Genomic DNA, 16,091 nt, shown 5'->3' with positions numbered 1-16,091 from the left:
ACTACTTCCAAAGGACGAGCGCCGCTCAGTCAAACACTAGAGCCGCCAGCCCTCAATGCAGTAAAAAGTCACAGCGCAGTCAATACCTCCACATTTCACAGACGTGTGAGTGCCATCCCCACTTCTACGCGGACGATACCATACGAGCCCCCTTAATCGAAGGAAGCGCAGCAATCACTTCATGCCGCAGCCTGAGCAGGTCAGCTGGGGTGCGGATATAAGGCCGTCACGCTGACCAAACAAAGTTCCAGTGGGGAGGCAAATAGCAAAATTCGGGTCCCCATCGCCAACCAGGAGCAGTCGGAGGGAGGGAGAATGATGAGGTATTCCTCGTCTACTGGGCTTCAAAAGATGAGCGCTGGAAGCACATTCACGGAGGTGGACTGACCTTCCACGGCGGCCGACCGGCAACTTCCGGGTCCGTGTGGCCGTTGTTGTAGTATTCCGGAACGGCCGCGGCATCACGCGGGGTCCCGGCTTTGAATCCCGTATAGGCCACAGCTTACGGGGGTCCATAACTCCGGCCACGGGGCTCGAAAATCCCTCGGAGTCGGACACAGCTGCACCCCACCCCTTCAGACAATCAGGGGTACTGGAGCCGTGCAGGAAAGCAGAGTGGAACAGGCGGCGGGGGAAGAAGGTCGACGGAGCCGGGAGCCCGGGCGACCATCTTGGCTGCCGGCCTGGCTCCGCCCCCCGGTTAAAACTTTATTAGGAGGTTTATGATTGGAACGGACTTTCATGGGTCTGCCCTATACAAATTGTCTGAAATGATCTAGTGACCATGCGCTTTAAAACAGTTCTCTCTCTACATCTGGGAACTTTTTCTCTGCAGGAGCAAGAAGTTATTTCAACTTCTTCACCGGAATGGGTTATTTTTATCAACACTGTCTCCAACCCTTTACTACTAGCATTTGTAGTGGCAATACTTTTACAATTTCTGTCATAACCTAGTCAGAAAGGAGCAGCACCATTTTTTCTTTTAACATATAGAAGGCTTGATCACAATCGGAATTCAACACAAATATAGATAAGATTGTCTTTTTTTTATTTCAAATGAATTTTATTGAGAAAAGAGTTTTACATATAGAGTACAGTATACAGGAGTACAGTATGGGTCGCCTGAGGGCAAAAAATAAAAAAGGTTGGTCACTTTGTATGCCGGTTAGGTTACATACGGCATCTTCTTGGAGCATGCATGCGGCATTAATATACTTGGTGTGTGGCGTTATGAGCGGCTTGTATTTGTACCCACAGGTGATGAGGAGAGTTAAGGAGAGTGGGAAAAAGAAAGTGATAGTATGGGAGGAACAACTGGTTCGAGTGGCGATTAGGTAGGCCAGGCTATACGCCTGCGATGTATGTGGGGGGTACTACCCTCCTTGGGTGGCGCCTATGGGGGCTTGTGTGTGGACAGGTAGTTATCTAGGGAGAGCCACATTTCACCCTTAGTGCCGGTGTTTGGTGTTTGGTTTGAGGTTATGGTGTCCACACCCCGTAGGAAGGTGATCCAATTGAACCAGCTACTGAAGGATGCTTTCCCGGTGTCCTTCCAGTTGGTTAGGACCGTCTTAACCGCTGCTGTGAGTAGGAGGTCAATCAGATCTCTGTCCTCTTTGGATTGGATTGGCGGTGCCATGAAGGCCGTGGCTAACCCGTGGAAGTTTAGCTGTAATGAGAGACCTAGGGAGTTGTTTATAAAGTCGCTTATTCTAGTCCAGAATCTTTTGACCTTAGGGCAGTGGAAGATTGGGTGTGCCAGGTCCCCTTTTTGTTTGTTGCAGTTCCAGCACACGTCGCTGTCTCATAAACCTATTGTAGCTAGGCGGGACGAGGTCCAGAATATTTTGTGGAGAAGCCAGTATTTAGTTTGTGCTAGAGTAGTGGTGACTTTGTTGTGTGACGCTGACGTCCAGAGGTTAGATTTTTCTCTCTCACTGAGTCGCCTGTGGTGGAGTGACTCCCAGTATTCTACAGTTTTGTTATTGAGTTTGGATGTCACTGGGCTTAGGAGCTTGTAGAGGTGTGATGTCTGGTGTCCGACCTTATATAGGTTAGTTGCGTATTGTAGGATAGGGGGGGTCGCTTTGTCAAGTTCCGCTCTTGTAATTGCCACCTTTATTTTGAGGAAGTTGTAGAGCTCAATGTCAGTTAGTTTGTGTGCGTGTTTTATGGTGTCGAAGGTGAGGGGTGTGTCCTGGCTGCTTAGTTGGTTTGGGGTGGAGATTCCATGTTTGTACCATGAGGCCATGTTGAGCGTTTTCTTGCGGTATTTTATTTTGAGGTTAAACCATATTGATTCCCACCTAGCGTTTTTAATGCTAGCCTCCATTTTTTGTCCACTTTGAGGAGGGCGTTCCTGGTATTCTTCAGTATGATGTTGTTGGTGATCTCTGGATGTTTGCTTGCTGTGAACAGGGCTAGGGGGTCGAGGCCATTTAAGATTCTCTTCTCTAGTGAGAGCCATACTGGCGTGAATGGCGGAGCATTCGAGCAACTCACTCTGGAGAGGGGCACAAGACAAGGCTGTCCACTCTCCCCAGCCCTCTTCCTACTAGCCCTGGAGCCACTCTTGGCCACGATTAGAAATAACAAAGACATAAGGGGACTCCCAATCGGGGGTGACATAGTTAAGCTAGCGGCATATGCAGACGACATCCTCATCACCACTGAAAATCCAGGCCTGTCGATAGCCGCGCTAATGTCCACCATAGAGGAGTACGCACGGGCCGCAGGATACAAACTCAACAAGGAAAAATCTGAATGCAAGCCGCTGAACGTATATGCAACCAGGGCTATGCTAGGGAACTCGGCGCTGGCTTGGCAGAAGAAATTCCTGAAATACCTAGGCTTACACTTTGGGGGTGACCTCAAGACCACGCTGGACCATATAGATAAGATTTTCAATAGCTGCCTGAAAGGGTATCCTAACTTCACAAAATTTCCCACAAAGTATGTGCCGTATTCAGTGCATTCTTAAAAGCATCTGATGTCATCCTTTCTCGTTGTGAAGAATTCCACACTGCCTCTACAAGCCGTTTCTAAAGTTGTATACCATTCACACCAACTTCATTTTCTACATATGTTAGCTTATCTTGGGCAAAATTATAGTTTTTGTATTCTTCTGTTAGATCTTACTCTTTGAGAATGTCTAGAACTTCCTTAATTGTATGAAGATCTAATTTCGAAAACATGTTAATGCCAGTAGTAGCAGCTAGCACCTTGTTGTTTCTTTGTAATGGGAACCTATAAACAAAAATATTCTTATTATGGTCCCTAATCCACACATTGCCTTACCTTGTCGTTTGCCTGGGGTGCTTACTAATTATGGTGCTACCCAATCAGAACTTTCTACATGTTCAATCACTCCAGTGTCTTATAACTTTTCTAACTCTAGTAATACCTTGAAATATAATGTTTTCTGCCCTTATGTACACTAGGAATAGCTTTTGCTTGAAATATTTTTATATTTAAAACCAATTAGTCTGTCTATTTTTCCTCAAAATGTGTGATAAATGTATTTAACATGTCTTCTACAATGTCATCCAGCTCACTTTCTAGCTTCACTGGTTCAGGACCATTAAAGTCTAACTTTATTCCTAATTCTCCCTAAAACATCCACCCAGCCCTAAAGGTCTTTTCACAGATACATACAGCTTACAGTCCACTCACCTATTCTATGAATTCAAATAAAAATTTGTGATAAACTAAAATTTAAATCGACTTTCCCGTTAAACTTTCAGATCTAATGTTTGACTTCATCACACTCCTTCCTAGTACATTTACAAACTTGCTTTCCAAAACATCCTTGTTAATGAAAGAGGATCATGAGCAAAAGTCAGCAACTATGCTCATTACCGCGCCACCAATCGTTATATTGCAAATAGGTTTTTCTGTGTTGTCTCATGAACATCAAAACATTCGCAATTTAAACACCATCACCTTCTTTTATCTTCAATTATGTTATGGAATCTAGCTTTATCGCCCCTGACAAACTTTAATAGATTCACTTTCTTTTTATGGCAAGCCCTACAAAAAGTCCAGTCACACCACATCCTAAATAATTCTGTTATTTTGCAGGACAAGGTTTGTCATAAGCTTTATATTCAGAATTTCTAAGCTACCACATCTATACCAGTTGTTCCAAGTATCTGTTGTTTAGGATTTACCCTTGTCTTGTTTCTTGAAGAGTTTTTTTCAGATGTGTTAGTCTCCTTGCTGTATTTTCCATGATTAACCTTGCTAATAGCATCTTTGTGGTCATTTTTAGTTAATACAGCTTTAGCACACTTGTTAGTTAATTTTGTCTTTTTCACAATTGCTCTAACTTCTTTTAACTTGGAGTCACCTTTGACGCACTGACTGTCCTGGATGTTCGAGTTGTTGATATGCATTTTTATTTAGCTCCTGATGAATTAATTGAAGAGGAAACCAAATCGACAAGTTCTAGAGATATATATTCATTTTCAAAAGTCAATATGTAGTTTATGAACTATTTCCTCGATTCCTACAAACTTACAATGGGTACTCCCCCATCCGGTAGGAATGGCTGTGATGGCATTAAATTGAGAGGACTGATGGCAATACAAACATCTCACATTGTTACACTCTGTTTCCTGCTGTTTCCACAGGGGCAAGATGCAAGGTCTGCCGGAAGGTCCCAACTTTCCACACCCACCCGTGCCAGCCCAACAATGTCAAAGTCATTACCATGGAAATGGGGGAAGAGGGGAAACAAAACAAAAAAGAAAATGGGAGACACATCACTGATGCACTTCAGGCATGGATATTCTTGTGGAGTGGTGTTTATGTTGTTCCTGTAGCGAAGCTAAAGTTACAAGTGATACCATGTGCATGTATTCTGGTGATAACACTTTATAAGCAATGGTGTAGTCCCACTAGATATAATTACCTGTGTAATGTCACTTTTCCACTTTGGTAAATAGGGTATCGGAGAGTAGAATCAGTTGTCGTCTATAAGAGGAAGATGAAACCTTTAGGTGTTTTGCCTCAAAAATATTATGAAGGAAGTATATGGTCTAACTGACCTAAAGAGATGTTGAGCTGGAGATCCAATTAAACCCTTTTATGTTGTGATTTGCACGCTGTTGGCTTCGTGATGCAAACGGGCACTTTAAATATATGATCTAGATTGAAACAAACGCCGCTGCTAACCAAACAACGATGACCACTCGCACCAGGGGTACTATTATCTTAACACGTAAAACACTTTGAAGACTATAGAAATGTGATTTGCGTGCTGTTAGCTTCGTGATACAAACGGCGCACTTTGAATATATGATTTAGATTGAAACAAACGCCGCTGCTATTCAAACCGTGATGACCACTCGCACAAGGGGTACCATTATCTTTTGCCCAGACGCAATAACCACTTGTAAAGACATTCAATGTATTCTGAACTTTTTCAAGCGAGTAGACATTGACAGTCACCAGTTGTCGAACCCTTTTTTTAGAACATGTGCTCCTAAACTCACGAGGTGTTAGTTTAAAAGGGAACCACTACAATAATTACTGTATTATAAAACATGTGGTAGACATTCTACTTAGTCATATGTTACTCTAAACACAACAATTATAGTACAGTGAGATACTAAATGTAGCTTCTACCTTGACCTCAAACCTTTTAACTTTTGCCCTTCTTTTTAAGTTAACTAACGTTAATACACGTTGTTTGCCCACCAAAAAGGTTTACAATAGGGCATTAAGAGTACAATACACTGCAACAGTGATGTTACTACATGATGTAACCACTGTGAAATTTCTCTTTTACTTACAGATACAGATACAATGTATCTAAAACATTAAGGTGGTGAGTACACCATTCTTTCACTTAGGAACCAATATATACTCCTATCACCTGGTCCTGACGAAAGCCTCTAGAGATGCCAGGAGGTTGAAACATGTTGACCACTTTCACAAGTGCGACAGGCTAGTAACTAGGCCTAAAACACACTTTTTTGTTTTCAGCTTCCTATGCGAGTCATCCACAGAATAAAAATACTTGAGACTGGTCATAAGGAATTTCATACCACACCCACTTAAGCACTAACACACCCTCTTTTATTCCTGGCCACTACTGTCATTCCAGTTGGTCTTCCTCCATGTGGAGGTCAGAATAACATACGAAGGAAAAGACCCAATGATAATGCTGTTGCAACACTAATATGGCGGAGAACCAAGATATACCGCCGGACATTTTGTGTTCGCATATGAGGGTTTTTTTACTAATATGATCCCATGCACTTTACCATAGACCCTGGGAACACAGGACAAGTGGTTCATTCCCCCCCACTTGATTTTTTTGGATCCCTATTTACCCAATGGTCCTCTAGCCCTATTTGGCTAATGTCCAGGGAGGAATTCCAAAAAACTCTTACTTCCTTAAAAAGTGGCTCCCCTTGCGATCCTGCGCCGATGTACATCCTGAAACAAGTTTCAACTGTTATCTCACCATTGGCTACGGACCTACTTAACGCCTCATTGGCTCAGGGAATAGTCGCCCCCAGCTGGAAGCAAGCCATGGTGAAGGCTCTATTAAAAAAAACAGAGCTGGATCCCTCAGAGCTGGCCAATTTCCGGCCAATCTCCTTGCTATCGGGCATCAGCAAGATCGCTGAGAAAATTGCTAACCAGCAGCTCTCTTCCCATCTGGAATCTAATGGGCTCTTACGTAACTCCCAAACGGGATTTCGCCCAGGTCAGGGCACTGAGTCCGCCCTGATAGCTGTGGTCGAGGAGGGAAGGTGCATCTTGGATTCGGGAGGATCAGCGCTTGTGATCCTCCTTGATCTGAGTGCAGCCTTCGATACGGTAGACCACAGAATCCTAATCCAACGCTTGACCAGTCTGGGAGTCACGGGAACGGCGCTGCTATTGCTGACATCCTTCTTGAGTAACCGAACTTTCCAGGTATGGGAAGGCAACGTACGCTCTAAACCAACCCCCCTCCACCCTGGGGGCCCTACTCTGTAGTCTGTTTAACGTGTATATGGCCCCTCTGGAGGAGGTGGTTACTCCGTTTGGAATTAGAGTTGTCACTTAGGCAGACGACACCCAACTAGTCGTCTCACTATCCCAAGAGAAGCACTGTACGGAAAATCTTTACTTGTGCCTCTCAGAAATTCATTCATGGATGAGCAGATCATGACCCAAACTGAATGGAGCAAAGACAGAGCTTATGCTCCTAGGTCATCATATAACATTGTACCCAGCGCCATCTGGCCTGCCTGCCTGGGGACCTTCCTACCCCTAAGAACGAACTAAAAAGTCTGGGGGTCTGGCTAGAGCAAGACCTGTCATTTAAGACCCATGCGAAAAAAACAGCGGGCATCTGCTTTCACCTACTTCGATCTGTCCGGAAGATTCTCCCTCTCTTACCAGCCCACTCAAGAAGGCTGCTTGTCCAAGGGCTAATCTTGTCTAGATTAGATTTTAGCAATGCCCTCTTTCTAGCTGCCCCAGCAACCACCATTAACACCCTCCAACGGGTCCAGAATTGAGCGGCCAGGCTGCTTACTGGCACTTCCCCTAGAACCTCTGCCAAACCCACTCTCAGAGCTCTCCACTGGCTGCCAATTCGGGAGAGGATTAAATTCAAGTCCTATTGTATCATTCACAAGGCATTACAGGGGAAGGATCCCCCCATTCTAGTGAGTCTTGTTTATTCCTACAAGGCCACCAGGACTCTTCGCTTTGTTCATGGAAACCTAGGCAAAGTTCAGAGAGTTAAGAAGGCTCGAACATGGGGACACCGCTTCTCTGTCAATGCGGCTACCCTGTGGAACGCTCTTGCTGTTAGACTCCGCACGGAACCTAGCTATCCTAGGTTTCGAAAGCTTCTCAAGACTTTTCTGTTCCCCCAAGACTCCTAAAGTTCGGTACTCTCCTCAGTTGTTCCTTGTTCTACTGCGCTGGGACGCTCTCGGGCAGCCATGCGCTTTATAAATCAAATTTCATTTCATTCATTCATTCATAAAAGTGTAATGTTCTTTAGTCACCCTAACTTCTTCTGCTTATGTAGGGAGATAGTTTCATCAAGGGCCTTAGTGTGGGAGGTTAACCCTGAGGTGGACAAAATCCTCTGCCAAGCCAGCAATGGACGTAGCATAGCCTTATCAGCAATCTTTTTCTTACCCAAATCAAGCTTCAGGGGATAAGAGGTATATTCTGGGGAAGCTGGACTATACGCCTCAGATATGTATTCTCAACTCTGACAAGATTGCCCATCCTTTCGAAACCCCACAGCTCTGCAACATAAAGGGCCACAGTCACTGCTATAGATTCATATATCTGGAGTGGCCCACCACTGGTTTGCTGTAGGAAGATCCCTGTTCTTTACTCAGTGCCTCAGCTATTTGGTAAAGCCTCAAAGTATATTTAGCTCATTGGGTCTTCCAAGATAGACATACTATCAGATACGTTTTTTTTTTTTAAAATATTTTATTGAAATTTAAGACACATAATCACAAACAGCAAATAACCCCCCTCCCCCCAAATGAGCATACAGCATGTAAAAATGCCGATAAGTCTCTGTGCAAACCCCTCATTGTAGTATACACAGCCATTTAGCCAACAATCCGTTAGAGGACAGGCGGCGTCTTCACAAATTACTAGACCTGCACAACCCAGAATTGTAGAGAACTGATCTGAAGCCTCAACTATCACTAAAGCTCCCCCCCCCAGTATCACAGCTTAACATCCCATGCCGACTCACCTACCCCGGCACCAGCCCTGCGTGACTCATCCAGTGTTAATTTACCACCATGCTCTTCAGAGCTGCAGGCTTATCCCATGTCCTCGCAGAGTGCTGTCTCAACCCTGCCATTCCGTGTGCTCTCCGAGTCATCTTCAGTACCCCTGCCACTTAAATATGCTTGGTACAGCCCCCAGAAGTTTTTCGGACGGCTAGTGGGAGGGAGCAGCTTGCTATAGTGTTCTGATTGTGTGCAGCAGTATAACATGCCGTTTGCCCAGCGTTTCACCGTGGGGACCGGTCCTCTCATCCAGCATAGGGCCACCACCAGTGCCACCAGCAATGAGCAACCGCATGTCCAACAGCCTATGGACCGCCCTGGGCAGTCTCCTAGAGTGACCCAACAGCACCAGTGCAGGATCTGGGACCAACTCAACCTCCACTATTCTGCTCAGCTCTGTGAATATGGAATGCCAATATGCTCCGACTCTCGGGCACTGCCATGTCATATGTAGGAAATCCGCCTCCGGTGCTCGGCACCTCTCAAAATCTGCCGACTGGCGAAGGCCATACCGGTGCAGTCACTCAGGGATGTAATAAACTCTATTAATGAATTTGAAATGCACCAATCTGTGCCTACCATTTAAAGAAATGTGTTTGGTGCTAATACAGCAGTAGCGCTACATTTCGTCATCAATTGTGTTCTGCAGGTCTCTTTGCCATGCCAACCTCGCCGCCGTATATTCATGCTCTCTGTGTGACATCGATATTTTGCAAAGAATAGTCAGCAGTTTACGAGGAGTCTCAGTCTTCACGATGTATGTGAGTTCCGGGACCTCGGGAGGCTCCGCTAAGTCTTTCCCTAACTGTTCGTGGAGAGCTCCGCGAACTCTATGGTATTGAAAGCGTACCAACAAGGTGTCTCCCCCCTGCTCTCCGCAACTTGAACCCAGGTTTTTACCTTCTCTCCCTGAAAGAGGTTGCCCGCAAGCCCTACTTTTAGCTGATGCAAGGCATCAATCACTCCCCTGTTACTATCAGATACAGTTATTCCCAGATAATCAAAGGTGTTGACTCTCTCCAACGGGTTGCCACCCAGAGCAGGCCTACCCTTATATGATTTGTGGGGATTAATCAAGCACAAGGAGATGATGGACGGAGCGCTGAAACTTTTCAGACACTCACCCCCCTAGTCACAGATCTGGGTTCAATTCATCATTGTTCTTTAGCTCACTTAGCCACCCCAGTTCAGACCCAGCTATATGCAAATCAGTCTTGAACCTGTTCCTTTTGGGAACAGTTCAGCCTGACTTAAGGGAGGGAAAACCGAGAGCAATGGAGGATCCTTTTCATGTGATTTGACAATCTGTGAGGCCTGTACACTCACTTGAGCAGCTGGACTCCAATTTTTGGCCAAGAGGAAATTGACCTGACCTTTAAGCTCGAGTATAAGTGAGTTCAAGAACCTGACTTCTGTTCTTAGATAACTCTTAATTGTTAAAACATCAGAGCCTGGCATAATGTGTCCCATAGGTGGAGCATATTCGAATCCCACATCTGCACTTTCTCCCTCTCCCTTCTCTTCAGCGTTAAGGGTTTCTACCATAGTTATGAGTGGTGCAAATCCAGTAGTGGCCCGTGGAGGGAGTGCTGTGGGGATTTGTGAGGCGGGCGGGGGAGGAACAAAGTAAACTTTGAATACAGCCGAACTGAGGTAAGTAGGGGAGAGGATGTAGCTTTATGACTAGAATGGTCAACATTGAAGCTGGGGAACCGGGTTCGAGTTTCAGCAACAACGCTCAACATCCTTTGACTCTGGGCAAATCAATTAATCTCCCCATGCCTAACAAAAATTAATGTGTCCTTGTTAACGAAACTGGCGCTATGTAAAGTGCTTTGATACCCGATGTCTTCGGGTCTAGTTCTCGCTATATAAAACTCTAAATAGCAAAGTAAACAAATAAATAAATAAAACGAATTTTGTTGTGCACGCTGCAGCTCCCGCAATGAAATTTGTTTTATTTATTTATTTGTTTACTTACCTCTGTTCGGCAATATGCCGTAGTTTACTACCCCCCACCCTGCTCCTCCCCGCCCCACCTCACCGCCCTGCAGCACTCTCTCCATATGCCGCTACTGTGCAAATCGATTGCTTCATATAACTTCTGGGTCCAGCAGAACCTGTGGCTGTATGGAAACAGAACTGTCTGAGAAAATCCCTGCGATGTCAGTGGGTTTTGACTCAGGGTGGGTGTAGTGTTATTCTCAAAGAATTGTGGTATGCTTCCTTGCGTTTTTGGGTGGTATTGGGATCTTAACTAGCCTAGAGTTAGGGCTATTTGTGATCTCGGGTGAAGTTAGGAGTTTAACACATTCCGTTACAAATTTGTCAATTCGATCTAGGACACTATTCCCACCAGTATGCTTCATGCCCTTCTTGGTCTTTTTTGGTTTAGAGTATGCTTCCCCTGAACCACCTTCCACTACTTTCCTCTTACCCATGGTGAATTAGGCAGAATAGAATAAGGAAGAAGAGAAGAAGAAAACCTGTCTAGATCAAAACTGGGACACAAGTCACAACACATAACCCTCGCACATGCCTACTCAGTGGGTCACCAATACATACTTACTTGCCGGTCTGCATTCTGCATACATTCTCCGTCACTACTAGGAAATAATGTCAGCCAACAATCGCAGTTCTTTGTGGTGGTCATTGTTGGCCGCAGATTTATTAATATCAATAATGATTATTAATAACAATATTGATAACATACTGGTTGTACAATCTTCATTTGCGAACTCTATTCATCAATCATGCACATTACATTACAGATTATGACACCTTCCTCTGGTACAGGTGTCTGTCTTTAGTGCACCCATCAGTTCGTAAATGGCACTTGTGTACAACCAGTTCTTAGTCAGTTTATTGGTGTCCCAGTGGTTGTTTGGCCACACCCCTTTTGGGTGTCATGGAGGGGAGCTTTTCTGCCTGGAGTTAGGTCCCCAGCTCGCTACCATTTGCGCCCTGCCGTCCGGCCGGGTCTGGGCCGCGAGTGCCGTCTCCATCTGTTCCTCCCCTCCTTTGTGCGGCCACGTCACCCTGCCGTGCGGCATTGAAAAGTGAGTGGCCCTCCTCCTACACACCGCCCACCGGTGTGTTTGGTTAGCCAACGATTGTAGGATTTCCGCCAAACGCCTTCCCCACTGTCCAGCACTGCGACTCTGCTGTTCCTCAGGTGTGGGTGGGTGGGCTTCAAACGATGTCGTTGTCGCGCCGCTCCCCCAGCTCCTTCGAAGACGTTGTGCTTCTGCTGGGGAGCGGCGGTGCTTAAATCCCCCTGAGCCCCCTAGAGGGTCTCAGGTGAACCCCCTTTGATTGGGGGGTTCAAAGGTAGCAAGGTTGACCATTGGTCGCCCCCCGTGGGCGCCCGGGTCACGAGGTCACTTCCTGTCGGGGTGGCTGGTGCGCACCCCGTTTCCGCTGGTTCTGGCCGCTTCGGGGCGCCCAGAACCAGTTCCCATCCCCCTGTTGGCACCGCGTGGGTTATGGCGCCGGCCCTCGAGCCTCCCCCACCCTACGGGCGGGTGCGGCGGCCTCTGCAAGACTGTGCGCCTGATAAGCCCACGAAAAACAGTACCTTCCTGGATCAGTGCCTGGGGCTAAGAGGGATAGCCTAGCCGCCTCCGGGCTATGACGGGCTCCGACTGGCCAACCCTTACCCCGGGCTTCGCCCAGGTGTGCCCCGGGCACATCACGTGCTGCAGGGCAAGTCCAGTACTCTTGTAGCAAAGCCCAGTGGCATCGCAAAGTTGGTGACACCACGTCCTGGATTACGTAAGGCAGAGTCGGTGGCAGCAGCCTGGATCAGTGATGGGGCGTCACGTGCCGCGGCATGTACAAAAAGAAAACATATTGTTAGTATAAATATATCTACTACCAAATGTCTAACGGAAAAAATACTAGTTTAAAATGTTTTTTTGACTTCAATAAAATATCTCAAACACCAACACAGTATTGAAAAAATGTAAAACAAAATAGTCAAAAATTACCAGCAAATAGATATCACATATGATGTTCTTAGTTTTAACAAGAAACAAGAAAAATGAGGAGAAAACAATTTGGAAAGTAACACTGGTACCGACTGCAAAATGGAAAGGTTGCCTGGCTACAAAAGAAGATGACTTTCTCTTCCAAGTCTGCAATTGCTTCTCATAAACGAGAACATGGCAGCACGGAACAGCAACATATCACCCATTTGTGTCAGTAATAAGCAGGAAATTGAAATCACTTCACACTTGCTCGTGACGTGTTAAATAGGGAACCAGCAGATAGCAAGATTCATGGGAAGACTCATCAAAGCAGCAGAACTGGCCACTTCGAGGTTGCCCCTCTTCCTTTAGAGACCAATATCCTGATGTTTGAAATGCATTAGAAATCTATATTTAAAAAATCATAGCAAGAAAAGGATGGTGCTGGAACATGACAGGACTTGAAGATGGTAAATGCGTCATTTCATGGGAAAGGGTACAATGGAAACATAAGTTGCTGGCATCTGAAAGAAATATAAGTGCTTTTAGAGCTGCTTGATTTTACAGACCAATTTCTAAATGTCTTCTGACCTGATATAGATTTGAGTATGTCCTGGCATGTTAAAATGAAAAACATAATGAGAAACATAAAACTTTGAATCACTAGGGAACCAGTTATCGGCTTTTTCTTTTCTTTTTTGAATGTTTCTATTTTAATGAAGAGCAAAACATAAGGAGGCTTAACGCAAATAAAATGTTTTCACATGAAACCAGCACGACAAGGGAAACTGGCCAGACGAACCAACCAAGGAAAGGGAAAGACATTCATTGCTCCCAGTTCATTTAATTGGGTTACCTACAATTTCAGCTGTTACCCACCTGTGAACACGTGGTTAACCAGGAGCCACTGGACAGGGTGCATTAGCATTAGGTTGATGAGCACCCTGGGGGCTGTACTGAGCACCTACCTGAAACTAAACCCAACCATGCATGATGGGCCAATCTTACGCTCAGCAGACCAGATAGAGAAGGATTCACAAATGAAGACTTTGGGGCAGATTTATGTTAACTGGCGCATCCCGAGAGATGCGCCAGTTAACATGCGCCACAGTGCGCCACAGCTACGCCACCCATGGTGCGCCGCATTTATGATGCGGCGCACCATGGGGCAAAAACGGCACAGATGCGTGACGCATCTGTGCCGGAAATGTGGCGCATTGCTGGAGATGCGTCGCAAGCGCGACGCAGCTCCAGCAATGCTCTGGGGGGGCTATTCTTTCAATGCTGCCTCAAGCCTTATGCCTGCTTCAAGCAGGCGCAGGGTTTTAACGCAGCATTGCCCTGAAAGTGACTGAGTGAAATCTCATAGATTTCACTCAGCCACTTTCAGGAGGCGTTCCTGCGCAGGAACGCCCCCCCCTGCGCAGGAACGCCTCCTCATGGCGCAGTGCTGTACAACGTGACGCATCTCCTAGATGCGTCACATTGTAAATAGGGCGCAGGGATGCGCCACGTTTCCGTGCCGTTGCGTCACGCAACGGCGGCGTTAACGTGGCGCAAGCCCTTCATAAATCTGCCCCTAAAAGACAAGTTCCCGTAACACACAAAACAACTCAGATCTTCCTCGTCCCTACATGTAGCTGAACGTTCGTCGAAATCCACAGGGATCCGAAATTTCGAAAAGTGATGCACAGTATTTCATAAACCAGGAAATAAATACAAAGATATATGCATTTTGAGTTTTTCCCTAATTCTTTTGTGTTTTGACAGCGTATTATCTCATGTGAGAAAATCGTACTCTATCCTTTCAGTAGCTACATTCATTTTTCAATAAAAGGAAAATCACACTTTTTATTAAAGAATTTAATGTACGTCTGCAATCTGATTTTTAATTCATTATTTTCTATTGTTGTATTATAAGGGTAGTATAGGTTAAATGTGTAATAGTTATGATGTTCCTTATGTTTCCACCTTTCAGCAAATCTCACTCAGACACTAGGGGGCTTATTCACAATAACAGGCGATAACTATCGGCAACGTCATTTATTGGCAGAAAAGTTAGCACTGCCTAACCCTGAATATTATCGTCATGATAGCGGGGTATTATCAAGCTAGAGCTACATGGCGATAATAACAGTGAACGGCGGACAAAACAGGTGACAACAACATCACAATGGCGATTGTTATTCCTGCGTTAGCAGGTGATACCTGTGGATCAGTACATCAGCGCCAGAAAACTCCTGTCTCAACCCAGGCGATATCATATTGTGAACATGGCCCTATGAATATTTGGATGTGAGTGTTAGGATGTCAAGTGAATAGCAAATGCAGGAGACCTTGTTTGGTTCATTTGACATTTGGCAGGCAGCCTGAAAGACTGCTGTGTCAACAGAGGCCCTTTCCCCAACCTTTGTCCCCCCCGCTCTATTGAAAGACTGTGCCAGCCAGCACCTACAAGTGACAGATGAAAATGCATTCATGGGGGAATGCTAAGGGGTTGGCAGGTTTTAAAAAAAAATGATTAATGATTCGCTTTTTGGCAACAAACATCTAAAGCAGCTGTTTCTGAAACGTGGACTAGTTATGCACCAACAAGCACAGCATTGTTTGTTTACTCCTTCAGGGTCTGCCCTGGCTGGCATTGTGATTTCGGTTGGCAACAGAAGGCAAATATGGCAGGGGTGCCAGAGGGGGTGGCGGTGGGTGTTGTGACCCTCATGGGTATCGAGCTGCATGATCATTACCTCTGTGCCATCTGTGGGTCTTCAGGTGTGACTCTTGGCTGGGATCCCTTTCATGCTTTGGATAGTCATCCTACTTAGCACCTCCAAACGGCAGCTGTAAAATCCCTGGTGCTACCGCTGGTTACCCCCTGTTTTTGCTTTGCACATCTGGCAGTTCGTTGTGAATGTGGTGTTGTGATTTTTTCGTGTGTTTTTTTGTAGGGGAACACCTACTCTGCATCTCATTGGTGTTAGTTGGTGGTGTCCACCATGGAGGTACATTTTGGGGCAGTTATCATGGGAATACTGGTATTGTCTGCAGTTTGCACCAGCTTGTGAATGGGGTGTTAAATCTATCTCCACTTTTGCTGCATTAAGTTGGAGATAAATCGAAGTTAACTCCTTGTGAATGTACCCCTAGATGTGTAGTCTTTCAGGACTCTCCAAGTGCACGTGCACGTACAGACCGTGGGCGGTACGTGGAGACAGCATATGCACAGCCCCCTAGGCCACAGGTACAGACATGTGTGCACTCACAGCTCATGCATGGCATGGACCCTCCCACTACAGGGACAGATATTACTGACCCTTAGGCCGCACGTAGAGTCATGCATAAAACTCCCAGG

This window comes from Lissotriton vulgaris, chromosome 5 (genome assembly GCF_964263255.1).
Source record: "Lissotriton vulgaris chromosome 5, aLisVul1.2, whole genome shotgun sequence".
Classification (NCBI taxonomy): domain Eukaryota; kingdom Metazoa; phylum Chordata; class Amphibia; order Caudata; family Salamandridae; genus Lissotriton; species Lissotriton vulgaris.
This window is presented reverse-complemented; position numbering follows the sequence as displayed.